Here is a 26,330-nt window from a genome sequence, read left to right as displayed (position 1 = left end):
AACCCAAGCATCTTCTGTCAGCTCTCTCATGGTAGTAACGGCTGGTCGACCTGGCCAATATTGGACTAACCAACGCCAGCAGCAAACCAAAATTTCTGGGCTTTCAAGGTCATGCAATTGGGATTGTCTCTTATATACCACCGTCTTCTGAAATCTCTCCCGGAAGGTATGATACTAAGGCGCTCAATACATAAAGACCAAAACAAGGCTCCGACTTACCTCTGGCAAGCCTGAAGTTTGCAGGTGTAGTGTAAAGTATATAATTTACATACTCAGCTCTGCTTGGACATTTGGTGTACCAGTATACGTCACGAGAAGGACTTCCCCAACAGCTTTCCAACATCAGAACTGGGGACTTCTCACTCCCGCGACTTTTCTGCCACTTTTCATGTTCACCACCGCGCGCAACATTGTGATACCTGACGGGAGACTCAACGACTCTTGTTTGACCATTTCTCCGCTGGTACCTTTCCCACTGCGCTGCCTACAGAGTGCCCCTAGCCTCTAAAACCTCGCTGCATTGGCCGGGAATCGAACCCGGGCCTCCCGCGTGGCAGGCGAGAATTCTACCACTGAACCACCAATGCTCTCGTGCTTCACTGGCTTTTTCCACTCGGACGTTGGAACACTTTTCCCTCTGTTCCTTCCCGCCACGGTTTCCTTCTAGTGCCGTATGAGTTGGAAATGTCTCAAAACTCCAGCCTACTCTGATGTTTCTCTCTGGGTACTAACTGCTAGAGTAGTTTGGTGTGTGTCTGAGGTAGAACTTGAGTTTCATGCACTCGTTTTGGTGCTCTCTGTAAAATCTTCTATCTTCTGTCTCTTGCAAGAGAGCTTTACTGGCTGGTGGGTGTCTCGTGTATTTAAGCCTTTACGGATTGTTTTGTCTCATGACAAAAAACCAAAGAGAATTTCCTCAAAACAGAGTCAGCTCGCCTAAACTGACAAATGGATACTGTCAACTTAACAAGGACCTCCAGAGGCCTCGCAGTGAGAGTCTCTCACAAAGGCCAAACTCAGCGAGCACTTACCACAAACCATTCAACACCACAAGATCTCTGCTGGTACACCCTAAACACCTTCATATCCGACTGGACATGATTCCAGGCAAAGCCATAGATAGAACAAAACACTTGCCCCGTGTGAGGCTCGAACTCACGACCTTCAGATTATGAGACTGACGCGCTGCCTACTGCGCCAACGAGGCCCACAGGACACACCACTCCAAATGGGTGGTTACTCGTGCACAAATGCTTGGGCTGCTGGGTTGTTCCACCACTTCCCTTTGTTTGCTTTACAATTGCTTATTCGACATCGTGCCCTTAGCTTCAAACCCAAGCATCTTCTGTCAGCTCTCTCATGGTAGTAACGGCTGGTCGACCTGGCCAATATTGGACTAACCAACGCCAGCAGCAAACCAAAATTTCTGGGCTTTCAAGGTCATGCAATTGGGATTGTCTCTTATATACCACCGTCTTCTGAAATCTCTCCCGGAAGGTATGATACTAAGGCCCTCAATACATAAAGACCAAAACAAGGCTCCGACTTACCTCTGGCAAGCCTGAAGTTTGCAGGTGTAGTGTAAAGTATATAATTTACATACTCAGCTCTGCTTGGACATTTGGTGTACCAGTATACGTCACGAGAAGGACTTCCCCAACAGCTTTCCAACATCAGAACTGGGGACTTCTCACTCCCGCGACTTTTCTGCCACTTTTCATGTTCACCACCGCGCGCAACATTGTGATACCTGACGGGAGACTCAATGACTCTTGTTTGACCATTTCTCCGCCGGTTCCTTTCCCACTGCGCTGCCTACAGAGTGCCCCTAGCCTCTAAAACCTCGCTGCATTGGCCGGGAATCGAACCCGGGCCTCCCGCGTGGCAGGCGAGAATTCTACCACTGAACCACCAATGCTCTCGTGCTTTACTGGCTTTTTCCACTCGGACGTTGGAACACTTTTTCCTCTGTTCCTTCCCGCCACGGTTTCCTTCTAGTGCCGTATGAGTTGGAAATGTCTCAAAACTCCAGCCTACTCTGATGTTTCTCTCTGGGTACTAACTGCTAGAGTAGTTTGGTGTGTGTCTGAGGTAGAACTTGAGTTTCATGCACTCGTTTTGGTGCTCTCTGTAAAATCTTCTATCTTCTGTCTCTTGCAAGAGAGCTTTACTGGCTGGTGGGTGTCTCGTGTATTTAAGCCTTTACGGATTGTTTTGTCTCATGACAAAAAACCAAAGAGAATTTCCTCAAAACAGAGTCAGCTCGCCTAAACTGACAAATGGATACTGTCAACTTAACAAGGACCTCCAGAGGCCTCGCAGTGGGAGTCTCTCACAAAGGCCAAACTCAGCGAGCACTTACCACAAACCATTCAACACCACAAGATCTCTGCTGGTACACCCTAAACACCTTCATATCCGACTGGACATGATTCCAGGCAAAGCCATAGATAGAACAAAACACTTGCCCCGTGTGAGGCTCGAACTCACGACCTTCAGATTATGAGACTGACGCGCTGCCTACTGCGCCAACGAGGCCCACAGGACACACCACTCCAAATGGGTGGTTACTCGTGCACAAATGCTTGGGCTGCTGGGTTGTTCCACCACTTCCCTTTGTTTGCTTTACAATTGCTTATTCGACATCGTGCCCTTAGCTTCAAACCCAAGCATCTTCTGTCAGCTCTCTCATGGTAGTAACGGCTGGTCGACCTGGCCAATATTGGACTAACCAACGCCAGCAGCAAACCAAAATTTCTGGGCTTTCAAGGTCATGCAATTGGGATTGTCTCTTATATACCACCGTCTTCTGAAATCTCTCCCGGAAGGTATGATACTAAGGCCCTCAATACATAAAGACCGAAACAAGGCTCCGACTTACCTCTGGCAAGCCTGAAGTTTGCAGGTGTAGTGTAAAGTATATAATTTACATACTCAGCTCTGCTTGGACATTTGGTGTACCAGTATACGTCACGAGAAGGACTTCCCCAACAGCTTTCCAACATCAGAACTGGGGACTTCTCACTCCCGCGACTTTTCTGCCACTTTTCATGTTCACCACCGCGCGCAACATTGTGATACCTGACGGGAGACTCAATGACTCTTGTTTGACCATTTCTCCGCCGGTTCCTTTCCCACTGCGCTGCCTACAGAGTGCCCCTAGCCTCTAAAACCTCGCTGCATTGGCCGGGAATCGAACCCGGGCCTCCCGCGTGGCAGGCGAGAATTCTACCACTGAACCACCAATGCTCTCGTGCTTTACTAGCTTTTTCCACTCGGACGTTGGAACACTTTTTCCTCTGTTCCTTCCCGCCACGGTTTCCTTCTAGTGCCGTATGAGTTGGAAATGTCTCAAAACTCCAGCCTACTCTGATGTTTCTCTCTGGGTACTAACTGCTAGAGTAGTTTGGTGTGTGTCTGAGGTAGAACTTGAGTTTCATGCACTCGTTTTGGTGCTCTCTGTAAAATCTTCTATCTTCTGTCTCTTGCAAGAGAGCTTTACTGGCTGGTGGGTGTCTCGTGTATTTAAGCCTTTACGGATTGTTTTGTCTCATGACAAAAAACCAAAGAGAATTTCCTCAAAACAGAGTCAGCTCGCCTAAACTGACAAATGGATACTGTCAACTTAACAAGGACCTCCAGAGGCCTCGCAGTGGGAGTCTCTCACAAAGGCCAAACTCAGCGAGCACTTACCACAAACCATTCAACACCACAAGATCTCTGCTGGTACACCCTAAACACCTTCATATCCGACTGGACATGATTCCAGGCAAAGCCATAGATAGAACAAAACACTTGCCCCGTGTGAGGCTCGAACTCACGACCTTCAGATTATGAGACTGACGCGCTGCCTACTGCGCCAACGAGGCCCACAGGACACACCACTCCAAATGGGTGGTTACTCGTGCACAAATGCTTGGGCTGCTGGGTTGTTCCACCACTTCCCTTTGTTTGCTTTACAATTGCTTATTCGACATCGTGCCCTTAGCTTCAAACCCAAGCATCTTCTGTCAGCTCTCTCATGGTAGTAACGGCTGGTCGACCTGGCCAATATTGGACTAACCAACGCCAGCAGCAAACCAAAATTTCTGGGCTTTCAAGGTCATGCAATTGGGATTGTCTCTTATATACCACCGTCTTCTGAAATCTCTCCCGGAAGGTATGATACTAAGGCGCTCAATACATAAAGACCAAAACAAGGCTCCGACTTACCTCTGGCAAGCCTGAAGTTTGCAGGTGTAGTGTAAAGTATATAATTTACATACTCAGCTCTGCTTGGACATTTGGTGTACCAGTATACGTCACGAGAAGGACTTCCCCAACAGCTTTCCAACATCAGAACTGGGGACTTCTCACTCCCGCGACTTTTCTGCCACTTTTCATGTTCACCACCGCGCGCAACATTGTGATACCTGACGGGAGACTCAACGACTCTTGTTTGACCATTTCTCCGCCGGTACCTTTCCCACTGCGCTGCCTACAGAGTGCCCCTAGCCTCTAAAACCTCGCTGCATTGGCCGGGAATCGAACCCGGGCCTCCCGCGTGGCAGGCGAGAATTCTACCACTGAACCACCAATGCTCTCGTGCTTTACTGGCTTTTTCCACTCGGACGTTGGAACACTTTTCCCTCTGTTCCTTCCCGCCACGGTTTCCTTCTAGTGCCGTATGAGTTGGAAATGTCTCAAAACTCCAGCCTACTCTGATGTTTCTCTCTGGGTACTAACTGCTAGAGTAGTTTGGTGTGTGTCTGAGGTAGAACTTGAGTTTCATGCACTCGTTTTGGTGCTCTCTGTAAAATCTTCTATCTTCTGTCTCTTGCAAGAGAGCTTTACTGGCTGGTGGGTGTCTCGTGTATTTAAGCCTTTACGGATTGTTTTGTCTCATGACAAAAAACCAAAGAGAATTTCCTCAAAACAGAGTCAGCTCGCCTAAACTGACAAATGGATACTGTCAACTTAACAAGGACCTCCAGAGGCCTCGCAGTGAGAGTCTCTCACAAAGGCCAAACTCAGCGAGCACTTACCACAAACCATTCAACACCACAAGATCTCTGCTAGTACACCCTAAACACCTTCATATCCGACTGGACATGATTCCAGGCAAAGCCATAGATAGAACAAAACACTTGCCCCGTGTGAGGCTCGAACTCACGATCTTCAGATTATGAGACTGACGCGCTGCCTACTGCGCCAACGAGGCCCACAGGACACACCACTCCAAATGGGTGGTTACTCGTGCACAAATGCTTCGGCTGCTGGGTTGTTCCACCAATTCCCTTTGTTTGCTTTACAATTGCTTATTCGACATCGTGCCCTTAGCTTCAAACCCAAGCATCTTCTGTCAGCTCTCTCATGGTAGTAACGGCTGGTCGACCTGGCCAATATTGGACTAACCAACGCCAGCAGCAAACCAAAATTTCTGGGCTTTCAAGGTCATGCAATTGGGATTGTCTCTTATATACCAACGTCTTCTGAAATCTCTCCCGGAAGGTATGATACTAAGGCCCTCAATACATAAAGACCAAAACAAGGCTCCGACTTACCTCTGGCAAGCCTGAAGTTTGCAGGTGTAGTGTAAAGTATATAATTTACATACTCAGCTCTGCTTGGACATTTGGTGTACCAGTATACGTCACGAGAAGGACTTCCCCAACAGCTTTCCAACATCAGAAGTGGGGACTTCTCACTCCCGCGACTTTTCTGCCACTTTTCATGTTCACCACCGCGAGCAACATTGTGATACCTGACGGGAGACTCAACGACTCTTGTTTGACCATTTCTCCGCCGGTTCCTTTCCCACTGCGCTGCCTACAGAGTGCCCCTAGCCTCTAAAACCTCGCTGCATTGGCCGGGAATCGAACCCGGGCCTCCCGCGTGGCAGGCGAGAATTCTACCACTGAACCACCAATGCTCTCGTGCTTTACTGGCTTTTTCCACTCGGACGTTGGAACACTTTTCCCTCTGTTCCTTCCCGCCACGGTTTCCTTCTAGTGCCGTATGAGTTGGAAATGCACTCGTTTTGGTGCTCTCTGTAAAATCTTCTATCTTCTGTCTCTTGCAAGAGAGCTTTACTGGCTGGTGGGTGTCTCGTGTATTTAAGCCTTTACGGATTGTTTTGTCTCATGACAAAAAACCAAAGAGAATTTCCTCAAAACAGAGTCAGCTCGCCTAAACTGACAAATGGATACTGTCAACTTAACAAGGACCTCCAGAGGCCTCGCAGTGAGAGTCTCTCACAAAGGCCAAACTCAGCGAGCACTTACCACAAACCATTCAACACCACAAGATCTCTGCTGGTACACCCTAAACACCTTCATATCCGACTGGACATGATTCCAGGCAAAGCCATAGATAGAACAAAACACTTGCCCCGTGTGAGGCTCGAACTCACGACCTTCAGATTATGAGACTGACGCGCTGCCTACTGCGCCAACGAGGCCCACAGGACACACCACTCCAAATGGGTGGTTACTCGTGCACAAATGCTTGGGCTGCTGGGTTGTTCCACCACTTCCCTTTGTTTGCTTTACAATTGCTTATTCGACATCGTGCCCTTAGCTTCAAACCCAAGCATCTTCTGTCAGCTCTCTCATGGTAGTAACGGCTGGTCGACCTGGCCAATATTGGACTAACCAACGCCAGCAGCAAACCAAAATTTCTGGGCTTTCAAGGTCATGCAATTGGGATTGTCTCTTATATACCACCGTCTTCTGAAATCTCTCCCGGAAGGTATGATACTAAGGCCCTCAATACATAAAGACCAAAACAAGGCTCCGACTTACCTCTGGCAAGCCTGAAGTTTGCAGGTGTAGTGTAAAGTATATAATTTACATACTCAGCTCTGCTTGGACATTTGGTGTACCAGTATACGTCACGAGAAGGACTTCCCCAACAGCTTTCCAACATCAGAACTGGGGACTTCTCACTCCCGCGACTTTTCTGCCACTTTTCATGTTCACCACCGCGCGCAACATTGTGATACCTGACGGGAGACTCAACGACTCTTGTTTGACCATTTCTCCGCCGGTACCTTTCCCACTGCGCTGCCTACAGAGTGCCCCTAGCCTCTAAAACCTCGCTGCATTGGCCGGGAATCGAACCCGGGCCTCCCGCGTGGCAGGCGAGAATTCTACCACTGAACCACCAATGCTCTCGTGCTTTACTGGCTTTTTCCACTCGGACGTTGGAACACTTTTCCCTCTGTTCCTTCCCGCCACGGTTTCCTTCTAGTGCCGTATGAGTTGGAAATGTCTCAAAACTCCAGCCTACTCTGATGTTTCTCTCTGGGTACTAACTGCTAGAGTAGTTTGGTGTGTGTCTGAGGTAGAACTTGAGTTTCATGCACTCGTTTTGGTGCTCTCTGTAAAATCTTCTATCTTCTGTCTCTTGCAAGAGAGCTTTACTGGCTGGTGGGTGTCTCGTGTATTTAAGCCTTTACGGATTGTTTTGTCTCATGACAAAAAACCAAAGAGAATTTCCTCAAAACAGAGTCAGCTCGCCTAAACTGACAAATGGATACTGTCAACTTAACAAGGACCTCCAGAGGCCTCGCAGTGGGAGTCTCTCACAAAGGCCAAACTCAGCGAGCACTTACCACAAACCATTCAACACCACAAGATCTCTGCTGGTACACCCTAAACACCTTCATATCCGACTGGACATGATTCCAGGCAAAGCCATAGATAGAACAAAACACTTGCCCCGTGTGAGGCTCGAACTCACGACCTTCAGATTATGAGACTGACGCGCTGCCTACTGCGCCAACGAGGCCCACAGGACACACCACTCCAAATGGGTGGTTACTCGTGCACAAATGCTTGGGCTGCTGGGTTGTTCCACCACTTCCCTTTGTTTGCTTTACAATTGCTTATTCGACATCGTGCCCTTAGCTTCAAACCCAAGCATCTTCTGTCAGCTCTCTCATGGTAGTAACGGCTGGTCGACCTGGCCAATATTGGACTAACCAACGCCAGCAGCAAACCAAAATTTCTGGGCTTTCAAGGTCATGCAATTGGGATTGTCTCTTATATACCACCGTCTTCTGAAATCTCTCCCGGAAGGTATGATACTAAGGCCCTCAATACATAAAGACCAAAACAAGGCTCCGACTTACCTCTGGCAAGCCTGAAGTTTGCAGGTGTAGTGTAAAGTATATAATTTACATACTCAGCTCTGCTTGGACATTTGGTGTACCAGTATACGTCACGAGAAGGACTTCCCCAACAGCTTTCCAACATCAGAACTGGGGACTTCTCACTCCCGCGACTTTTCTGCCACTTTTCATGTTCACCACCGCGCGCAACATTGTGATACCTGACGGGAGACTCAACGACTCTTGTTTGACCATTTCTCCGCCGGTACCTTTCCCACTGCGCTGCCTACAGAGTGCCCCTAGCCTCTAAAACCTCGCTGCATTGGCCGGGAATCGAACCCGGGCCTCCCGCGTGGCAGGCGAGAATTCTACCACTGAACCACCAATGCTCTCGTGCTTCACTGGCTTTTTCCACTCGGACGTTGGAACACTTTTCCCTCTGTTCCTTCCCGCCACGGTTTCCTTCTAGTGCCGTATGAGTTGGAAATGTCTCAAAACTCCAGCCTACTCTGATGTTTCTCTCTGGGTACTAACTGCTAGAGTAGTTTGGTGTGTGTCTGAGGTAGAACTTGAGTTTCATGCACTCGTTTTGGTGCTCTCTGTAAAATCTTCTATCTTCTGTCTCTTGCAAGAGAGCTTTACTGGCTGGTGGGTGTCTCGTGTATTTAAGCCTTTACGGATTGTTTTGTCTCATGACAAAAAACCAAAGAGAATTTCCTCAAAACAGAGTCAGCTCGCCTAAACTGACAAATGGATACTGTCAACTTAACAAGGACCTCCAGAGGCCTCGCAGTGGGAGTCTCTCACAAAGGCCAAACTCAGCGAGCACTTACCACAAACCATTCAACACCACAAGATCTCTGCTGGTACACCCTAAACACCTTCATATCCGACTGGACATGATTCCAGGCAAAGCCATAGATAGAACAAAACACTTGCCCCGTGTGAGGCTCGAACTCACGACCTTCAGATTATGAGACTGACGCGCTGCCTACTGCGCCAACGAGGCCCACAGGACACACCACTCCAAATGGGTGGTTACTCGTGCACAAATGCTTGGGCTGCTGGGTTGTTCCACCACTTCCCTTTGTTTGCTTTACAATTGCTTATTCGACATCGTGCCCTTAGCTTCAAACCCAAGCATCTTCTGTCAGCTCTCTCATGGTAGTAACGGCTGGTCGACCTGGCCAATATTGGACTAACCAACGCCAGCAGCAAACCAAAATTTCTGGGCTTTCAAGGTCATGCAATTGGGATTGTCTCTTATATACCACCGTCTTCTGAAATCTCTCCCGGAAGGTATGATACTAAGGCCCTCAATACATAAAGACCAAAACAAGGCTCCGACTTACCTCTGGCAAGCCTGAAGTTTGCAGGTGTAGTGTAAAGTATATAATTTACATACTCAGCTCTGCTTGGACATTTGGTGTACCAGTATACGTCACGAGAAGGACTTCCCCAACAGCTTTCCAACATCAGAAGTGGGGACTTCTCACTCCCGCGACTTTTCTGCCACTTTTCATGTTCACCACCGCGCGCAACATTGTGATACCTGACGGGAGACTCAACGACTCTTGTTTGACCATTTCTCCGCCGGTACCTTTCCCACTGCGCTGCCTACAGAGTGCCCCTAGCCTCTAAAACCTCGCTGCATTGGCCGGGAATCGAACCCGGGCCTCCCGCGTGGCAGGCGAGAATTCTACCACTGAACCACCAATGCTCTCGTGCTTCACTGGCTTTTTCCACTCGGACGTTGGAACACTTTTCCCTCTGTTCCTTCCCGCCACGGTTTCCTTCTAGTGCCGTATGAGTTGGAAATGTCTCAAAACTCCAGCCTACTCTGATGTTTCTCTCTGGGTACTAACTGCTAGAGTAGTTTGGTGTGTGTCTGAGGTAGAACTTGAGTTTCATGCACTCGTTTTGGTGCTCTCTGTAAAATCTTCTATCTTCTGTCTCTTGCAAGAGAGCTTTACTGGCTGGTGGGTGTCTCGTGTATTTAAGCCTTTACGGATTGTTTTGTCTCATGACAAAAAACCAAAGAGAATTTCCTCAAAACAGAGTCAGCTCGCCTAAACTGACAAATGGATACTGTCAACTTAACAAGGACCTCCAGAGGCCTCGCAGTGAGAGTCTCTCACAAAGGCCAAACTCAGCGAGCACTTACCACAAACCATTCAACACCACAAGATCTCTGCTGGTACACCCTAAACACCTTCATATCCGACTGGACATGATTCCAGGCAAAGCCATAGATAGAACAAAACACTTGCCCCGTGTGAGGCTCGAACTCACGACCTTCAGATTATGAGACTGACGCGCTGCCTACTGCGCCAACGAGGCCCACAGGACACACCACTCCAAATGGGTGGTTACTCGTGCACAAATGCTTGGGCTGCTGGGTTGTTCCACCACTTCCCTTTGTTTGCTTTACAATTGCTTATTCGACATCGTGCCCTTAGCTTCAAACCCAAGCATCTTCTGTCAGCTCTCTCATGGTAGTAACGGCTGGTCGACCTGGCCAATATTGGACTAACCAACGCCAGCAGCAAACCAAAATTTCTGGGCTTTCAAGGTCATGAAATTGGGATTGTCTCTTATATACCACCGTCTTCTGAAATCTCTCCCGGAAGGTATGATACTAAGGCGCTCAATACATAAAGACCAAAACAAGGCTCCGACTTACCTCTGGCAAGCCTGAAGTTTGCAGGTGTAGTGTAAAGTATATAATTTACATACTCAGCTCTGCTTGGACATTTGGTGTACCAGTATACGTCACGAGAAGGACTTCCCCAACAGCTTTCCAACATCAGAACTGGGGACTTCTCACTCCCGCGACTTTTCTGCCACTTTTCATGTTCACCACCGCGCGCAACATTGTGATACCTGACGGGAGACTCAACGACTCTTGTTTGACCATTTCTCCGCCGGTACCTTTCCCACTGCGCTGCCTACAGAGTGCCCCTAGCCTCTAAAACCTCGCTGCATTGGCCGGGAATCGAACCCGGGCCTCCCGCGTGGCAGGCGAGAATTCTACCACTGAACCACCAATGCTCTCGTGCTTCACTGGCTTTTTCCACTCGGACGTTGGAACACTTTTCCCTCTGTTCCTTCCCGCCACGGTTTCCTTCTAGTGCCGTATGAGTTGGAAATGTCTCAAAACTCCAGCCTACTCTGATGTTTCTCTCTGGGTACTAACTGCTAGAGTAGTTTGGTGTGTGTCTGAGGTAGAACTTGAGTTTCATGCACTCGTTTTGGTGCTCTCTGTAAAATCTTCTATCTTCTGTCTCTTGCAAGAGAGCTTTACTGGCTGGTGGGTGTCTCGTGTATTTAAGCCTTTACGGATTGTTTTGTCTCATGACAAAAAACCAAAGAGAATTTTCTCAAAACAGAGTCAGCTCGCCTAAACTGACAAATGGATACTGTCAACTTAACAAGGACCTCCAGAGGCCTCGCAGTGAGAGTCTCTCACAAAGGCCAAACTCAGCGAGCACTTACCACAAACCATTCAACACCACAAGATCTCTGCTGGTACACCCTAAACACCTTCATATCCGACTGGACATGATTCCAGGCAAAGCCATAGATAGAACAAAACACTTGCCCCGTGTGAGGCTCGAACTCACGACCTTCAGATTATGAGACTGACGCGCTGCCTACTGCGCCAACGAGGCCCACAGGACACACCACTCCAAATGGGTGGTTACTCGTGCACAAATGCTTGGGCTGCTGGGTTGTTCCACCACTTCCCTTTGTTTGCTTTACAATTGCTTATTCGACATCGTGCCCTTAGCTTCAAACCCAAGCATCTTCTGTCAGCTCTCTCATGGTAGTAACGGCTGGTCGACCTGGCCAATATTGGACTAACCAACGCCAGCAGCAAACCAAAATTTCTGGGCTTTCAAGGTCATGCAATTGGGATTGTCTCTTATATACCACCGTCTTCTGAAATCTCTCCCGGAAGGTATGATACTAAGGCCCTCAATACATAAAGACCAAAACAAGGCTCCGACTTACCTCTGGCAAGCCTGAAGTTTGCAGGTGTAGTGTAAAGTATATAATTTACATACTCAGCTCTGCTTGGACATTTGGTGTACCAGTATACGTCACGAGAAGGACTTCCCCAACAGCTTTCCAACATCAGAACTGGGGACTTCTCACTCCCGCGACTTTTCTGCCACTTTTCATGTTCACCACCGCGCGCAACATTGTGATACCTGACGGGAGACTCAACGACTCTTGTTTGACCATTTCTCCGCCGGTACCTTTCCCACTGCGCTGCCTACAGAGTGCCCCTAGCCTCTAAAACCTCGCTGCATTGGCCGGGAATCGAACCCGGGCCTCCCGCGTGGCAGGCGAGAATTCTACCACTGAACCACCAATGCTCTCGTGCTTTACTGGCTTTTTCCACTCGGACGTTGGAACACTTTTCCCTCTGTTCCTTCCCGCCACGGTTTCCTTCTAGTGCCGTATGAGTTGGAAATGTCTCAAAACTCCAGCCTACTCTGATGTTTCTCTCTGGGTACTAACTGCTAGAGTAGTTTGGTGTGTGTCTGAGGTAGAACTTGAGTTTCATGCACTCGTTTTGGTGCTCTCTGTAAAATCTTCTATCTTCTGTCTCTTGCAAGAGAGCTTTACTGGCTGGTGGGTGTCTCGTGTATTTAAGCCTTTACGGATTGTTTTGTCTCATGACAAAAAACCAAAGAGAATTTCCTCAAAACAGAGTCAGCTCGCCTAAACTGACAAATGGATACTGTCAACTTAACAAGGACCTCCAGAGGCCTCGCAGTGAGAGTCTCTCACAAAGGCCAAACTCAGCGAGCACTTACCACAAACCATTCAACACCACAAGATCTCTGCTGGTACACCCTAAACACCTTCATATCCGACTGGACATGATTCCAGGCAAAGCCATAGATAGAACAAAACACTTGCCCCGTGTGAGGCTCGAACTCACGACCTTCAGATTATGAGACTGACGCGCTGCCTACTGCGCCAACGAGGCCCACAGGACACACCACTCCAAATGGGTGGTTACTCGTGCACAAATGCTTGGGCTGCTGGGTTGTTCCACCACTTCCCTTTGTTTGCTTTACAATTGCTTATTCGACATCGTGCCCTTAGCTTCAAACCCAAGCATCTTCTGTCAGCTCTCTCATGGTAGTAACGGCTGGTCGACCTGGCCAATATTGGACTAACCAACGCCAGCAGCAAACCAAAATTTCTGGGCTTTCAAGGTCATGCAATTGGGATTGTCTCTTATATACCACCGTCTTCTGAAATCTCTCCCGGAAGGTATGATACTAAGGCGCTCAATACATAAAGACCAAAACAAGGCTCCGACTTACCTCTGGCAAGCCTGAAGTTTGCAGGTATAGTGTAAAGTATATAATTTACATACTCAGCTCTGCTTGGACATTTGGTGTACCAGTATACGTCACGAGAAGGACTTCCCCAACAGCTTTCCAACATCAGAACTGGGGACTTCTCACTCCCGCGACTTTTCTGCCACTTTTCATGTTCACCACCGCGCGCAACATTGTGATACCTGACGGGAGACTCAACGACTCTTGTTTGACCATTTCTCCGCCGGTACCTTTCCCACTGCGCTGCCTACAGAGTGCCCCTAGCCTCTAAAACCTCGCTGCATTGGCCGGGAATCGAACCCGGGCCTCCCGCGTGGCAGGCGAGAATTCTACCACTGAACCACCAATGCTCTCGTGCTTCACTGGCTTTTTCCACTCGGACGTTGGAACACTTTTCCCTCTGTTCCTTCCCGCCACGGTTTCCTTCTAGTGCCGTATGAGTTGGAAATGTCTCAAAACTCCAGCCTACTCTGATGTTTCTCTCTGGGTACTAACTGCTAGAGTAGTTTGGTGTGTGTCTGAGGTAGAACTTGAGTTTCATGCACTCGTTTTGGTGCTCTCTGTAAAATCTTCTATCTTCTGTCTCTTGCAAGAGAGCTTTACTGGCTGGTGGGTGTCTCGTGTATTTAAGCCTTTACGGATTGTTTTGTCTCATGACAAAAAACCAAAGAGAATTTCCTCAAAACAGAGTCAGCTCGCCTAAACTGACAAATGGATACTGTCAACTTAACAAGGACCTCCAGAGGCCTCGCAGTGAGAGTCTCTCACAAAGGCCAAACTCAGCGAGCACTTACCACAAACCATTCAACACCACAAGATCTCTGCTGGTACACCCTAAACACCTTCATATCCGACTGGACATGATTCCAGGCAAAGCCATAGATAGAACAAAACACTTGCCCCGTGTGAGGCTCGAACTCACAACCTTCAGATTATGAGACTGACGCGCTGCCTACTGCGCCAACGAGGCCCACAGGACACACCACTCCAAATGGGTGGTTACTCGTGCACAAATGCTTGGGCTGCTGGGTTGTTCCACCACTTCCCTTTGTTTGCTTTACAATTGCTTATTCGACATCGTGCCCTTAGCTTCAAACCCAAGCATCTTCTGTCAGCTCTCTCATGGTAGTAACGGCTGGTCGACCTGGCCAATATTGGACTAACCAACGCCAGCAGCAAACCAAAATTTCTGGGCTTTCAAGGTCATGCAATTGGGATTGTCTCTTATATACCACCGTCTTCTGAAATCTCTCCCGGAAGGTATAATACTAAGGCGCTCAATACATAAAGACCAAAACAAGGCTCCGACTTACCTCTGGCAAGCCTGAAGTTTGCAGGTGTAGTGTAAAGTATATAATTTACATACTCAGCTCTGCTTGGACATTTGGTGTACCAGTATACGTCACGAGAAGGACTTCCCCAACAGCTTTCCAACATCAGAACTGGGGACTTCTCACTCCCGCGACTTTTCTGCCACTTTTCATGTTCACCACCGCGCGCAACATTGTGATACCTGACGGGAGACTCAACGACTCTTGTTTGACCATTTCTCCGCCGGTACCTTTCCCACTGCGCTGCCTACAGAGTGCCCCTAGCCTCTAAAACCTCGCTGCATTGGCCGGGAATCGAACCCGGGCCACCCGCGTGGCAGGCGAGAATTCTACCACTGAACCACCAATGCTCTCGTGCTTCACTGGCTTTTTCCACTCGGACGTTGGAACACTTTTCCCTCTGTTCCTTCCCGCCACGGTTTCCTTCTAGTGCCGTATGAGTTGGAAATGTCTCAAAACTCCAGCCTACTCTGATGTTTCTCTCTGGGTACTAACTGCTAGAGTAGTTTGGTGTGTGTCTGAGGTAGAACTTGAGTTTCATGCACTCGTTTTGGTGCTCTCTGTAAAATCTTCTATCTTCTGTCTCTTGCAAGAGAGCTTTACTGGCTGGTGGGTGTCTCGTGTATTTAAGCCTTTACGGATTGTTTTGTCTCATGACAAAAAACCAAAGAGAATTTCCTCAAAACAGAGTCAGCTCGCCTAAACTGACAAATGGATACTGTCAACTTAACAAGGACCTCCAGAGGCCTCGCAGTGAGAGTCTCTCACAAAGGCCAAACTCAGCGAGCACTTACCACAAACCATTCAACACCACAAGATCTCTGCTGGTACACCCTAAACACCTTCATATCCGACTGGACATGATTCCAGGCAAAGCCATAGATAGAACAAAACACTTGCCCCGTGTGAGGCTCGAACTCACGACCTTCAGATTATGAGACTGACGCGCTGCCTACTGCGCCAACGAGGCCCACAGGACACACCACTCCAAATGGGTGGTTACTCGTGCACAAATGCTTGGGCTGCTGGGTTGTTCCACCACTTCCCTTTGTTTGCTTTACAATTGCTTATTCGACATCGTGCCCTTAGCTTCAAACCCAAGCATCTTCTGTCAGCTCTCTCATGGTAGTAACGGCTGGTCGACCTGGCCAATATTGGACTAACCAACGCCAGCAGCAAACCAAAATTTCTGGGCTTTCAAGGTCATGCAATTGGGATTGTCTCTTATATACCACCGTCTTCTGAAATCTCTCCCGGAAGGTATGATACTAAGGCCCTCAATACATAAAGACCAAAACAAGGCTCCGACTTACCTCTGGCAAGCCTGAAGTTTGCAGGTGTAGTGTAAAGTATATAATTTACATACTCAGCTCTGCTTGGACATTTGGAGTACCAGTATACGTCACGAGAAGGACTTCCCCAACAGCTTTCCAACATCAGAACTGGGGACTTCTCACTCCCGCGACTTTTCTGCCACTTTTCATGTTCACCACCGCGCGCAACATTGTGATACCTGACGGGAGACTCAACGACTCTTGTTTGACCATTTCTCCGCCGGTACCTTTCCCACTGCGCTGCCTACAGAGTGCCCCTAGCCTCTAAAACCTCGCTGCATTGGCCGGGAATCGAACCCGGGCCTCCCGCGTGGCAGGCGAGAATTCTACCACTGAACCACCAATGCTCTCGTGCTTTACTGGCTTTTTCCACTCGGACGTTGGAACACTTTTCCCTCTGTTCCTTCCCGCCACGGTTTCCTTCTAGTGCCGTATGAGTTGGAAATGTCTCAAAACTCCAGCCTACTCTGATGTTTCTCTCTGGGTACTAACTGCTAGAGTAGTTTGGTGTGTGTCTGAGGTAGAACTTGAGTTTCATGCACTCGTTTTGGTGCTCTCTGTAAAATCTTCTATCTTCTGTCTCTTGCAAGAGAGCTTTACTGGCTGGTGGGTGTCTCGTGTATTTAAGCCTTTACGGATTGTTTTGTCTCATGACAAAAAACCAAAGAGAATTTCCTCAAAACAGAGTCAGCTCGCCTAAACTGACAAATGGATACTGTCAACTTAACAAGGACCTCCAGAGGCCTCGCAGTGAGAGTCTCTCACAAAGGCCAAACTCAGCGAGCACTTACCACAAACCATTCAACACCACAAGATCTCTGCTGGTACACCCTAAACACCTTCATATCCGACTGGACATGATTCCAGGCAAAGCCATAGATAGAACAAAACACTTGCCCCGTGTGAGGCTCGAACTCACGACCTTCAGATTATGAGACTGACGCGCTGCCTACTGCGCCAACGAGGCCCACAGGACACACCACTCCAAATGGGTGGTTACTCGTGCACAAATGCTTGGGCTGCTGGGTTGTTCCACCACTTCCCTTTGTTTGCTTTACAATTGCTTATTCGACATCGTGCCCTTAGCTTCAAACCCAAGCATCTTCTGTCAGCTCTCTCATGGTAGTAACGGCTGGTCGACCTGGCCAATATTGGACTAACCAACGCCAGCAGCAAACCAAAATTTCTGGGCTTTCAAGGTCATGCAATTGGGATTGTCTCTTATATACCACCGTCTTCTGAAATCTCTCCCGGAAGGTATGATACTAAGGCGCTCAATACATAAAGACCAAAACAAGGCTCCGACTTACCTCTGGCAAGCCTGAAGTTTGCAGGTGTAGTGTAAAGTATATAATTTACATACTCAGCTCTGCTTGGACATTTGGTGTACCAGTATACGTCACGAGAAGGACTTCCCCAACAGCTTTCCAACATCAGAACTGGGGACTTCTCACTCCCGCGACTTTTCTGCCACTTTTCATGTTCACCACCGCGCGCAACATTGTGATACCTGACGGGAGACTCAACGACTCTTGTTTGACCATTTCTCCGCCGGTACCTTTCCCACTGCGCTGCCTACAGAGTGCCCCTAGCCTCTAAAACCTCGCTGCATTGGCCGGGAATCGAACCCGGGCCTCCCGCGTGGCAGGCGAGAATTCTACCACTGAACCACCAATGCTCTCGTGCTTTACTGGCTTTTTCCACTCGGACGTTGGAACACTTTTCCCTCTGTTCCTTCCCGCCACGGTTTCCTTCTAGTGCCGTATGAGTTGGAAATGTCTCAAAACTCCAGCCTACTCTGATGTTTCTCTCTGGGTACTAACTGCTAGAGTAGTTTGGTGTGTGTCTGAGGTAGAACTTGAGTTTCATGCACTCGTTTTGGTGCTCTCTGTAAAATCTTCTATCTTCTGTCTCTTGCAAGAGAGCTTTACTGGCTGGTGGGTGTCTCGTGTATTTAAGCCTTTACGGATTGTTTTGTCTCATGACAAAAAACCAAAGAGAATTTCCTCAAAACAGAGTCAGCTCGCCTAAACTGACAAATGGATACTGTCAACTTAACAAGGACCTCCAGAGGCCTCGCAGTGAGAGTCTCTCACAAAGGCCAAACTCAGCGAGCACTTACCACAAACCATTCAACACCACAAGATCTCTGCTGGTACACCCTAAACACCTTCATATCCGACTGGACATGATTCCAGGCAAAGCCATAGATAGAACAAAACACTTGCCCCGTGTGAGGCTCGAACTCACGACCTTCAGATTATGAGACTGACGCGCTGCCTACTGCGCCAACGAGGCCCACAGGACACACCACTCCAAATGGGTGGTTACTCGTGCACAAATGCTTGGGCTGCTGGGTTGTTCCACCACTTCCCTTTGTTTGCTTTACAATTGCTTATTCGACATCGTGCCCTTAGCTTCAAACCCAAGCATCTTCTGTCAGCTCTCTCATGGTAGTAACGGCTGGTCGACCTGGCCAATATTGGACTAACCAACGCCAGCAGCAAACCAAAATTTCTGGGCTTTCAAGGTCATGCAATTGGGATTGTCTCTTATATACCACCGTCTTCTGAAATCTCTCCCGGAAGGTATGATACTAAGGCCCTCAATACATAAAGACCAAAACAAGGCTCCGACTTACCTCTGGCAAGCCTGAAGTTTGCAGGTGTAGTGTAAAGTATATAATTTACATACTCAGCTCTGCTTGGACATTTGGAGTACCAGTATACGTCACGAGAAGGACTTCCCCAACAGCTTTCCAACATCAGAACTGGGGACTTCTCACTCCCGCGACTTTTCTGCCACTTTTCATGTTCACCACCGCGCGCAACATTGTGATACCTGACGGGAGACTCAACGACTCTTGTTTGACCATTTCTCCGCCGGTACCTTTCCCACTGCGCTGCCTACAGAGTGCCCCTAGCCTCTAAAACCTCGCTGCATTGGCCGGGAATCGAACCCGGGCCTCCCGCGTGGCAGGCGAGAATTCTACCACTGAACCACCAATGCTCTCGTGCTTTACTGGCTTTTTCCACTCGGACGTTGGAACACTTTTCCCTCTGTTCCTTCCCGCCACGGTTTCCTTCTAGTGCCGTATGAGTTGGAAATGTCTCAAAACTCCAGCCTACTCTGATGTTTCTCTCTGGGTACTAACTGCTAGAGTAGTTTGGTGTGTGTCTGAGGTAGAACTTGAGTTTCATGCACTCGTTTTGGTGCTCTCTGTAAAATCTTCTATCTTCTGTCTCTTGCAAGAGAGCTTTACTGGCTGGTGGGTGTCTCGTGTATTTAAGCCTTTACGGATTGTTTTGTCTCATGACAAAAAACCAAAGAGAATTTCCTCAAAACAGAGTCAGCTCGCCTAAACTGACAAATGGATACTGTCAACTTAACAAGGACCTCCAGAGGCCTCGCAGTGAGAGTCTCTCACAAAGGCCAAACTCAGCGAGTACTTACCACAAACCATTCAACACCACAAGATCTCTGCTGGTACACCCTAAACACCTTCATATCCGACTGGACATGATTCCAGGCAAAGCCATAGATAGAACAAAACACTTGCCCCGTGTGAGGCTCGAACTCACGACCTTCAGATTATGAGACTGACGCGCTGCCTACTGCGCCAACGAGGCCCACAGGACACACCACTCCAAATGGGTGGTTACTCGTGCACAAATGCTTGGGCTGCTGGGTTGTTCCACCACTTCCCTTTGTTTGCTTTACAATTGCTTATTCGACATCGTGCCCTTAGCTTCAAACCCAAGCATCTTCTGTCAGCTCTCTCATGGTAGTAACGGCTGGTCGACCTGGCCAATATTGGACTAACCAACGCCAGCAGCAAACCAAAATTTCTGGGCTTTCAAGGTCATGCAATTGGGATTGTCTCTTATATACCACCGTCTTCTGAAATCTCTCCCGGAAGGTATGATACTAAGGCGCTCAATACATAAAGACCAAAACAAGGCTCCGACTTACCTCTGGCAAGCCTGAAGTTTGCAGGTGTAGTGTAAAGTATATAATTTACATACTCAGCTCTGCTTGGACATTTGGTGTACCAGTATACGTTACGAGAAGGACTTCCCCAACAGCTTTCCAACATCAGAACTGGGGACTTCTCACTCCCGCGACTTTTCTGCCACTTTTCATGTTCACCACCGCGCGCAACATTGTGATACCTGACGGGAGACTCAACGACTCTTGTTTGACCATTTCTCCGCCGGTACCTTTCCCACTGCGCTGCCTACAGAGTGCCCCTAGCCTCTAAAACCTCGCTGCATTGGCCGGGAATCGAACCCGGGCCTCCCGCGTGGCAGGCGAGAATTCTACCACTGAACCACCAATGCTCTCGTGCTTTACTGGCTTTTTCCACTCGGACGTTGGAACACTTTTCCCTCTGTTCCTTCCCGCCACGGTTTCCTTCTAGTGCCGTATGAGTTGGAAATGTCTCAAAACTCCAGCCTACTCTGATGTTTCTCTCTGGGTACTAACTGCTAGAGTAGTTTGGTGTGTGTCTGAGGTAGAACTTGAGTTTCATGCACTCGTTTTGGTGCTCTCTGTAAAATCTTCTATCTTCTGTCTCTTGCAAGAGAGCTTTACTCGCTGGTGGGTGTCTCGTGTATTTTTAACCCTTTACGGATTGTTTTGTCTCATGACAAAAAACCAAAGAGAATTTCCTCAAAACAGAGTCAGCTCGCCTAAACTGACAAATGGATACTGTCAACTTAACAAGGACCTCCAGAGGCCTCGCAGTGAGAGTCTCTCACAAAGGTCAAACTCAGCGAGCACTTACCACAAACCATTCAACACCACAAGATCTCTGCTGGTACACCCTAAACACCTTCATATCCGACTGGACATGATTCCAGGCAAAGCCATAGATAGAACAAAACACTTGCCCCGTGTGAGGCTCGAACTCACGACCTTCAGATTATGAGACTGACGCGCTGCCTACTGCGCCAACGAGCCCCACAGGACACACCACTCCAAATGGGTGGTTACTCGTGCACAAATGCTTGGGCTGCTGAGTTGTTCCACCACTTCCCTTTGTTTGCTTTACAATTGCTTATTCGACATCGTGCCCTTAGCTTCAAACCCAAGCATCTTCTGTCAGCTCTCTCATGGTAGTAACGGCTGGTCGACCTGGCCAATATTGGACTAACCAACGCCAGCAGCAAACCAAAATTTCTGGGCTTTCAAGGTCATGCAATTGGGATTGTCTCTTATATTCCACCGTCTTCTGAAATCTCTCCCAGAAGGTATGATACTAAGGCCCTCAATACATAAAGACCAAAACAAGGCTCCGACTTACCTCTGGCAAGCCTGAAGTTTGCAGGTGTAGTGTAAAGTATATAATTTACATACTCAGCTCTGCTTGGACATTTGGTGTACCAGTATACGTCACGAGAAGGACTTCCCCAACAGCTTTCCAACATCAGAACTGGGGACTTCTCACTCCCGCGACTTTTCTGCCACTTTTCATGTTCACCACCGCGCGCAACATTGTGATACCTGACGGGAGACTCAACGACTCTTGTTTGACCATTTCTCCGCCGGTACCTTTCCCACTGCGCTGCCTACAGAGTGCCCCTAGCCTCTAAAACCTCGCTGCATTGGCCGGGAATCGAACCCGGGCCTCCCGCGTGGCAGGCGAGAATTCTACCACTGAACCACCAATGCTCTCGTGCTTTACTGGCTTTTTCCACTCGGACGTTGGAACACTTTTCCCTCTGTTCCTTCCCGCCACGGTTTCCTTCTAGTGCCGTATGAGTTGGAAATGTCTCAAAACTCCAGCCTACTCTGATGTTTCTCTCTGGGTACTAACTGCTAGAGTAGTTTGGTGTGTGTCTGAGGTAGAACTTGAGTTTCATGCACTCGTTTTGGTGCTCTCTGTAAAATCTTCTATCTTCTGTCTCTTGCAAGAGAGCTTTACTGGCTGGTGGGTGTCTCGTGTATTTAAGCCTTTACGGATTGTTTTGTCTCATGACAAAAAACCAAAGAGAATTTCCTCAAAACAGAGTCAGCTCGCCTAAACTGACAAATGGATACTGTCAACTTAACAAGGACCTCCAGAGGCCTCGCAGTGAGAGTCTCTCACAAAGGCCAAACTCAGCGAGTACTTACCACAAACCATTCAACACCACAAGATCTCTGCTGGTACACCCTAAACACCTTCATATCCGACTGGACATGATTCCAGGCAAAGCCATAGATAGAACAAAACACTTGCCCCGTGTGAGGCTCGAACTCACGACCTTCAGATTATGAGACTGACGCGCTGCCTACTGCGCCAACGAGGCCCACAGGACACACCACTCCAAATGGGTGGTTACTCGTGCACAAATGCTTGGGCTGCTGGGTTGTTCCACCACTTCCCTTTGTTTGCTTTACAATTGCTTATTCGACATCGTGCCCTTAGCTTCAAACCCAAGCATCTTCTGTCAGCTCTCTCATGGTAGTAACGGCTGGTCGACCTGGCCAATATTGGACTAACCAACGCCAGCAGCAAACCAAAATTTCTGGGCTTTCAAGGTCATGCAATTGGGATTGTCTCTTATATACCACCGTCTTCTGAAATCTCTCCCGGAAGGTATGATACTAAGGCGCTCAATACATAAAGACCAAAACAAGGCTCCGACTTACCTCTGGCAAGCCTGAAGTTTGCAGGTGTAGTGTAAAGTATATAATTTACATACTCAGCTCTGCTTGGACATTTGGTGTACCAGTATACGTTACGAGAAGGACTTCCCCAACAGCTTTCCAACATCAGAACTGGGGACTTCTCACTCCCGCGACTTTTCTGCCACTTTTCATGTTCACCACCGCGCGCAACATTGTGATACCTGACGGGAGACTCAACGACTCTTGTTTGACCATTTCTCCGCCGGTACCTTTCCCACTGCGCTGCCTACAGAGTGCCCCTAGCCTCTAAAACCTCGCTGCATTGGCCGGGAATCGAACCCGGGCCTCCCGCGTGGCAGGCGAGAATTCTACCACTGAACCACCAATGCTCTCGTGCTTTACTGGCTTTTTCCACTCGGACGTTGGAACACTTTTCCCTCTGTTCCTTCCCGCCACGGTTTCCTTCTAGTGCCGTATGAGTTGGAAATGTCTCAAAACTCCAGCCTACTCTGATGTTTCTCTCTGGGTACTAACTGCTAGAGTAGTTTGGTGTGTGTCTGAGGTAGAACTTGAGTTTCATGCACTCGTTTTGGTGCTCTCTGTAAAATCTTCTATCTTCTGTCTCTTGCAAGAGAGCTTTACTCGCTGGTGGGTGTCTCGTGTATTTTTAACCCTTTACGGATTGTTTTGTCTCATGACAAAAAACCAAAGAGAATTTCCTCAAAACAGAGTCAGCTCGCCTAAACTGACAAATGGATACTGTCAACTTAACAAGGACCTCCAGAGGCCTCGCAGTGAGAGTCTCTCACAAAGGTCAAACTCAGCGAGCACTTACCACAAACCATTCAACACCACAAGATCTCTGCTGGTACACCCTAAACACCTTCATATCCGACTGGACATGATTCCAGGCAAAGCCATAGATAGAACAAAACACTTGCCCCGTGTGAGGCTCGAACTCACGACCTTCAGATTATGAGACTGACGCGCTGCCTACTGCGCCAACGAGCCCCACAGGACACACCACTCCAAATGGGTGGTTACTCGTGCACAAATGCTTGGGCTGCTGAGTTGTTCCACCACTTCCCTTTGTTTGCTTTACAATTGCTTATTCGACATCGTGCCCTTAGCTTCAAACCCAAGCATCTTCTGTCAGCTCTCTCATGGTAGTAACGGCTGGTCGACCTGGCCAATATTGGACTAACCAACGCCAGCAGCAAACCAAAATTTCTGGGCTTTCAAGGTCATGCAATTGGGATTGTCTCTTATATTCCACCGTCTTCTGAAATCTCTCCCAGAAGGTATGATACTAAGGCCCTCAATACATAAAGACCAAAACAAGGCTCCGACTTACCTCTGGCAAGCCTGAAGTTTGCAGGTGTAGTGTAAAGTATATAATTTACATACTCAGCTCTGCTTGGACATTTGGTGTACCAGTATACGTCACGAGAAGGACTTCCCCAACAGCTTTCCAACATCAGAACTGGGGACTTCTCACTCCCGCGACTTTTCTGCCACTTTTCATGTTCACCACCGCGCGCAACATTGTGATACCTGACGGGAGACTCAACGACTCTTGTTTGACCATTTCTCCGCCGGTACCTTTCCCACTGCGCTGCCTACAGAGTGCCCCTAGCCTCTAAAACCTCGCTGCATTGGCCGGGAATCGAACCCGGGCCTCCCGCGTGGCAGGCGAGAATTCTACCACTGAACCACCAATGCTCTCGTGCTTTACTGGCTTTTTCCACTCGGACGTTGGAACACTTTTCCCTCTGTTCCTTCCCGCCACGGTTTCCTTCTAGTGCCGTATGAGTTGGAAATGTCTCAAAACTCCAGCCTACTCTGATGTTTCTCTCTGGGTACTAACTGCTAGAGTAGTTTGGTGTGTGTCTGAGGTAGAACTTGAGTTTCATGCACTCGTTTTGGTGCTCTCTGTAAAATCTTCTATCTTCTGTCTCTTGCAAGAGAGCTTTACTGGCTGGTGGGTGTCTCGTGTATTTAAGCCTTTACGGATTGTTTTGTCTCATGACAAAAAACCAAAGAGAATTTCCTCAAAACAGAGTCAGCTCGCCTAAACTGACAAATGGATACTGTCAACTTAACAAGGACCTCCAGAGGCCTCGCAGTGAGAGTCTCTCACAAAGGCCAAACTCAGCGAGCACTTACCACAAACCATTCAACACCACAAGATCTCTGCTGGTACACTCTAAACACCTTCATATCCGACTGGACATGATTCCAGGCAAAGCCATAGATAGAACAAAACACTTGCCCCGTGTGAGGCTCGAACTCACGACCTTCAGATTATGAGACTGACGCGCTGCCTACTGCGCCAACGAGGCCCACAGGACACACCACTCCAAATGGGTGGTTACTCGTGCACAAATGCTTGGGCTGCTGGGTTGTTCCACCACTTCCCTTTGTTTGCTTTACAATTGCTTATTCGACATCGTGCCCTTAGCTTCAAACCCAAGCATCTTCTGTCAGCTCTCTCATGGTAGTAACGGCTGGTCGACCTGGCCAATATTGGACTAACCAACGCCAGCAGCAAACCAAAATTTCTGGGCTTTCAAGGTCATGCAATTGGGATTGTCTCTTATATACCACCGTCTTCTGAAATCTCTCCCGGAAGGTATGATACTAAGGCCCTCAATACATAAAGACCAAAACAAGGCTCCGACTTACCTCTGGCAAGCCTGAAGTTTGCAGGTGTAGTGTAAAGTATATAATTTACATAGTCAGCTCTGCTTGGACATTTGGTGTACCAGTATACGTCACGAGAAGGACTTCCCCAACAGCTTTCCAACATCAGAACTGGGGACTTCTCACTCCCGCGACTTTTCTGCCACTTTTCATGTTCACCACCGCGCGCAACATTGTGATACCTGACGGGAGACTCAACGACTCTTGTTTGACCATTTCTCCGCCGGTACCTTTCCCACTGCGCTGCCTACAGAGTGCCCCTAGCCTCTAAAACCTCGCTGCATTGGCCGGGAATCGAACCCGGGCCTCCCGCGTGGCAGGCGAGAATTCTACCACTGAACCACCAATGCTCTCGTGCTTCACTGGCTTTTTCCACTCGGACGTTGGAACACTTTTCCCTCTGTTCCTTCCCGCCACGGTTTCCTTCTAGTGCCGTATGAGTTGGAAATGTCTCAAAACTCCAGCCTACTCTGATGTTTCTCTCTGGGTACTAACTGCTAGAGTAGTTTGGTGTGTGTCTGAGGTAGAACTTGAGTTTCATGCACTCGTTTTGGTGCTCTCTGTAAAATCTTCTATCTTCTGTCTCTTGCAAGAGAGCTTTACTGGCTGGTGGGTGTCTCGTGTATTTAAGCCTTTACGGATTGTTTTGTCTCATGACAAAAAACCAAAGAGAATTTCCTCAAAACAGAGTCAGCTCGCCTAAACTGACAAATGGAAACTGTCAACTTAACAAGGACCTCCAGAGGCCTCGCAGTGAGAGTCTCTCACAAAGGCCAAACTCAGCGAGCACTTACCACAAACCATTCAACACCACAAGATCTCTGCTGGTACACCCTAAACACCTTCATATCCGACTGGACATGATTCCAGGCAAAGCCATAGATAGAACGAA

The 26,330-nt window shown here is 48.5% G+C and overlaps 39 non-coding genes across 39 annotated transcripts; all 39 read right to left on the bottom strand.

Moving 5' to 3' along the window:
• Window positions 1-516: 516 nt before the first annotated feature.
• Window positions 517-587, bottom strand: trnag-gcc (transfer RNA glycine (anticodon GCC)). The gene has a single exon. It is a non-coding gene; the product is annotated as a tRNA-Gly (tRNA).
• A 547-nt stretch (window positions 588-1,134) lies between these two features.
• trnam-cau (transfer RNA methionine (anticodon CAU)) lies at window positions 1,135-1,207 on the bottom strand. Its single transcript has one exon. It is a non-coding gene; the product is annotated as a tRNA-Met (tRNA).
• Window positions 1,208-1,847: 640 nt separating this feature from the next.
• On the bottom strand, window positions 1,848-1,918 carry trnag-gcc (transfer RNA glycine (anticodon GCC)). Its single transcript has one exon. It is a non-coding gene; the product is annotated as a tRNA-Gly (tRNA).
• A 547-nt stretch (window positions 1,919-2,465) lies between these two features.
• Window positions 2,466-2,538, bottom strand: trnam-cau (transfer RNA methionine (anticodon CAU)). Its single transcript has one exon. It is a non-coding gene; the product is annotated as a tRNA-Met (tRNA).
• A 640-nt stretch (window positions 2,539-3,178) lies between these two features.
• On the bottom strand, window positions 3,179-3,249 carry trnag-gcc (transfer RNA glycine (anticodon GCC)). The gene has a single exon. It is a non-coding gene; the product is annotated as a tRNA-Gly (tRNA).
• A 547-nt stretch (window positions 3,250-3,796) lies between these two features.
• Window positions 3,797-3,869, bottom strand: trnam-cau (transfer RNA methionine (anticodon CAU)). Its single transcript has one exon. It is a non-coding gene; the product is annotated as a tRNA-Met (tRNA).
• Window positions 3,870-4,509: 640 nt separating this feature from the next.
• Window positions 4,510-4,580, bottom strand: trnag-gcc (transfer RNA glycine (anticodon GCC)). Its single transcript has one exon. It is a non-coding gene; the product is annotated as a tRNA-Gly (tRNA).
• Window positions 4,581-5,127: 547 nt separating this feature from the next.
• Window positions 5,128-5,200, bottom strand: trnam-cau (transfer RNA methionine (anticodon CAU)). Its single transcript has one exon. It is a non-coding gene; the product is annotated as a tRNA-Met (tRNA).
• Window positions 5,201-5,840: 640 nt separating this feature from the next.
• trnag-gcc (transfer RNA glycine (anticodon GCC)) lies at window positions 5,841-5,911 on the bottom strand. The gene has a single exon. It is a non-coding gene; the product is annotated as a tRNA-Gly (tRNA).
• Window positions 5,912-6,366: 455 nt separating this feature from the next.
• On the bottom strand, window positions 6,367-6,439 carry trnam-cau (transfer RNA methionine (anticodon CAU)). The gene has a single exon. It is a non-coding gene; the product is annotated as a tRNA-Met (tRNA).
• A 640-nt stretch (window positions 6,440-7,079) lies between these two features.
• trnag-gcc (transfer RNA glycine (anticodon GCC)) lies at window positions 7,080-7,150 on the bottom strand. The gene has a single exon. It is a non-coding gene; the product is annotated as a tRNA-Gly (tRNA).
• A 547-nt stretch (window positions 7,151-7,697) lies between these two features.
• trnam-cau (transfer RNA methionine (anticodon CAU)) lies at window positions 7,698-7,770 on the bottom strand. Its single transcript has one exon. It is a non-coding gene; the product is annotated as a tRNA-Met (tRNA).
• Window positions 7,771-8,410: 640 nt separating this feature from the next.
• trnag-gcc (transfer RNA glycine (anticodon GCC)) lies at window positions 8,411-8,481 on the bottom strand. Its single transcript has one exon. It is a non-coding gene; the product is annotated as a tRNA-Gly (tRNA).
• Window positions 8,482-9,028: 547 nt separating this feature from the next.
• trnam-cau (transfer RNA methionine (anticodon CAU)) lies at window positions 9,029-9,101 on the bottom strand. Its single transcript has one exon. It is a non-coding gene; the product is annotated as a tRNA-Met (tRNA).
• Window positions 9,102-9,741: 640 nt separating this feature from the next.
• On the bottom strand, window positions 9,742-9,812 carry trnag-gcc (transfer RNA glycine (anticodon GCC)). Its single transcript has one exon. It is a non-coding gene; the product is annotated as a tRNA-Gly (tRNA).
• Window positions 9,813-10,359: 547 nt separating this feature from the next.
• On the bottom strand, window positions 10,360-10,432 carry trnam-cau (transfer RNA methionine (anticodon CAU)). Its single transcript has one exon. It is a non-coding gene; the product is annotated as a tRNA-Met (tRNA).
• Window positions 10,433-11,072: 640 nt separating this feature from the next.
• Window positions 11,073-11,143, bottom strand: trnag-gcc (transfer RNA glycine (anticodon GCC)). The gene has a single exon. It is a non-coding gene; the product is annotated as a tRNA-Gly (tRNA).
• A 547-nt stretch (window positions 11,144-11,690) lies between these two features.
• On the bottom strand, window positions 11,691-11,763 carry trnam-cau (transfer RNA methionine (anticodon CAU)). The gene has a single exon. It is a non-coding gene; the product is annotated as a tRNA-Met (tRNA).
• A 640-nt stretch (window positions 11,764-12,403) lies between these two features.
• trnag-gcc (transfer RNA glycine (anticodon GCC)) lies at window positions 12,404-12,474 on the bottom strand. Its single transcript has one exon. It is a non-coding gene; the product is annotated as a tRNA-Gly (tRNA).
• A 547-nt stretch (window positions 12,475-13,021) lies between these two features.
• Window positions 13,022-13,094, bottom strand: trnam-cau (transfer RNA methionine (anticodon CAU)). The gene has a single exon. It is a non-coding gene; the product is annotated as a tRNA-Met (tRNA).
• A 640-nt stretch (window positions 13,095-13,734) lies between these two features.
• On the bottom strand, window positions 13,735-13,805 carry trnag-gcc (transfer RNA glycine (anticodon GCC)). Its single transcript has one exon. It is a non-coding gene; the product is annotated as a tRNA-Gly (tRNA).
• A 547-nt stretch (window positions 13,806-14,352) lies between these two features.
• trnam-cau (transfer RNA methionine (anticodon CAU)) lies at window positions 14,353-14,425 on the bottom strand. The gene has a single exon. It is a non-coding gene; the product is annotated as a tRNA-Met (tRNA).
• A 640-nt stretch (window positions 14,426-15,065) lies between these two features.
• On the bottom strand, window positions 15,066-15,136 carry trnag-gcc (transfer RNA glycine (anticodon GCC)). The gene has a single exon. It is a non-coding gene; the product is annotated as a tRNA-Gly (tRNA).
• A 547-nt stretch (window positions 15,137-15,683) lies between these two features.
• Window positions 15,684-15,756, bottom strand: trnam-cau (transfer RNA methionine (anticodon CAU)). The gene has a single exon. It is a non-coding gene; the product is annotated as a tRNA-Met (tRNA).
• A 640-nt stretch (window positions 15,757-16,396) lies between these two features.
• Window positions 16,397-16,467, bottom strand: trnag-gcc (transfer RNA glycine (anticodon GCC)). The gene has a single exon. It is a non-coding gene; the product is annotated as a tRNA-Gly (tRNA).
• A 547-nt stretch (window positions 16,468-17,014) lies between these two features.
• On the bottom strand, window positions 17,015-17,087 carry trnam-cau (transfer RNA methionine (anticodon CAU)). Its single transcript has one exon. It is a non-coding gene; the product is annotated as a tRNA-Met (tRNA).
• Window positions 17,088-17,727: 640 nt separating this feature from the next.
• Window positions 17,728-17,798, bottom strand: trnag-gcc (transfer RNA glycine (anticodon GCC)). The gene has a single exon. It is a non-coding gene; the product is annotated as a tRNA-Gly (tRNA).
• A 547-nt stretch (window positions 17,799-18,345) lies between these two features.
• trnam-cau (transfer RNA methionine (anticodon CAU)) lies at window positions 18,346-18,418 on the bottom strand. Its single transcript has one exon. It is a non-coding gene; the product is annotated as a tRNA-Met (tRNA).
• A 640-nt stretch (window positions 18,419-19,058) lies between these two features.
• Window positions 19,059-19,129, bottom strand: trnag-gcc (transfer RNA glycine (anticodon GCC)). The gene has a single exon. It is a non-coding gene; the product is annotated as a tRNA-Gly (tRNA).
• A 547-nt stretch (window positions 19,130-19,676) lies between these two features.
• On the bottom strand, window positions 19,677-19,749 carry trnam-cau (transfer RNA methionine (anticodon CAU)). The gene has a single exon. It is a non-coding gene; the product is annotated as a tRNA-Met (tRNA).
• A 640-nt stretch (window positions 19,750-20,389) lies between these two features.
• On the bottom strand, window positions 20,390-20,460 carry trnag-gcc (transfer RNA glycine (anticodon GCC)). The gene has a single exon. It is a non-coding gene; the product is annotated as a tRNA-Gly (tRNA).
• A 549-nt stretch (window positions 20,461-21,009) lies between these two features.
• On the bottom strand, window positions 21,010-21,082 carry trnam-cau (transfer RNA methionine (anticodon CAU)). Its single transcript has one exon. It is a non-coding gene; the product is annotated as a tRNA-Met (tRNA).
• A 640-nt stretch (window positions 21,083-21,722) lies between these two features.
• trnag-gcc (transfer RNA glycine (anticodon GCC)) lies at window positions 21,723-21,793 on the bottom strand. The gene has a single exon. It is a non-coding gene; the product is annotated as a tRNA-Gly (tRNA).
• A 547-nt stretch (window positions 21,794-22,340) lies between these two features.
• Window positions 22,341-22,413, bottom strand: trnam-cau (transfer RNA methionine (anticodon CAU)). Its single transcript has one exon. It is a non-coding gene; the product is annotated as a tRNA-Met (tRNA).
• A 640-nt stretch (window positions 22,414-23,053) lies between these two features.
• On the bottom strand, window positions 23,054-23,124 carry trnag-gcc (transfer RNA glycine (anticodon GCC)). The gene has a single exon. It is a non-coding gene; the product is annotated as a tRNA-Gly (tRNA).
• A 549-nt stretch (window positions 23,125-23,673) lies between these two features.
• On the bottom strand, window positions 23,674-23,746 carry trnam-cau (transfer RNA methionine (anticodon CAU)). The gene has a single exon. It is a non-coding gene; the product is annotated as a tRNA-Met (tRNA).
• A 640-nt stretch (window positions 23,747-24,386) lies between these two features.
• Window positions 24,387-24,457, bottom strand: trnag-gcc (transfer RNA glycine (anticodon GCC)). Its single transcript has one exon. It is a non-coding gene; the product is annotated as a tRNA-Gly (tRNA).
• Window positions 24,458-25,004: 547 nt separating this feature from the next.
• trnam-cau (transfer RNA methionine (anticodon CAU)) lies at window positions 25,005-25,077 on the bottom strand. Its single transcript has one exon. It is a non-coding gene; the product is annotated as a tRNA-Met (tRNA).
• Window positions 25,078-25,717: 640 nt separating this feature from the next.
• trnag-gcc (transfer RNA glycine (anticodon GCC)) lies at window positions 25,718-25,788 on the bottom strand. The gene has a single exon. It is a non-coding gene; the product is annotated as a tRNA-Gly (tRNA).
• Window positions 25,789-26,330: the final 542 nt, after the last annotated feature.

The sequence above is a fragment of the Thunnus thynnus genome, chromosome 24, assembly GCF_963924715.1.
Source record: "Thunnus thynnus chromosome 24, fThuThy2.1, whole genome shotgun sequence".
In the NCBI taxonomy this organism is placed as follows: Eukaryota; Metazoa; Chordata; class Actinopteri; order Scombriformes; family Scombridae; genus Thunnus; species Thunnus thynnus.
This window is presented reverse-complemented; position numbering and strand designations above follow the sequence as displayed.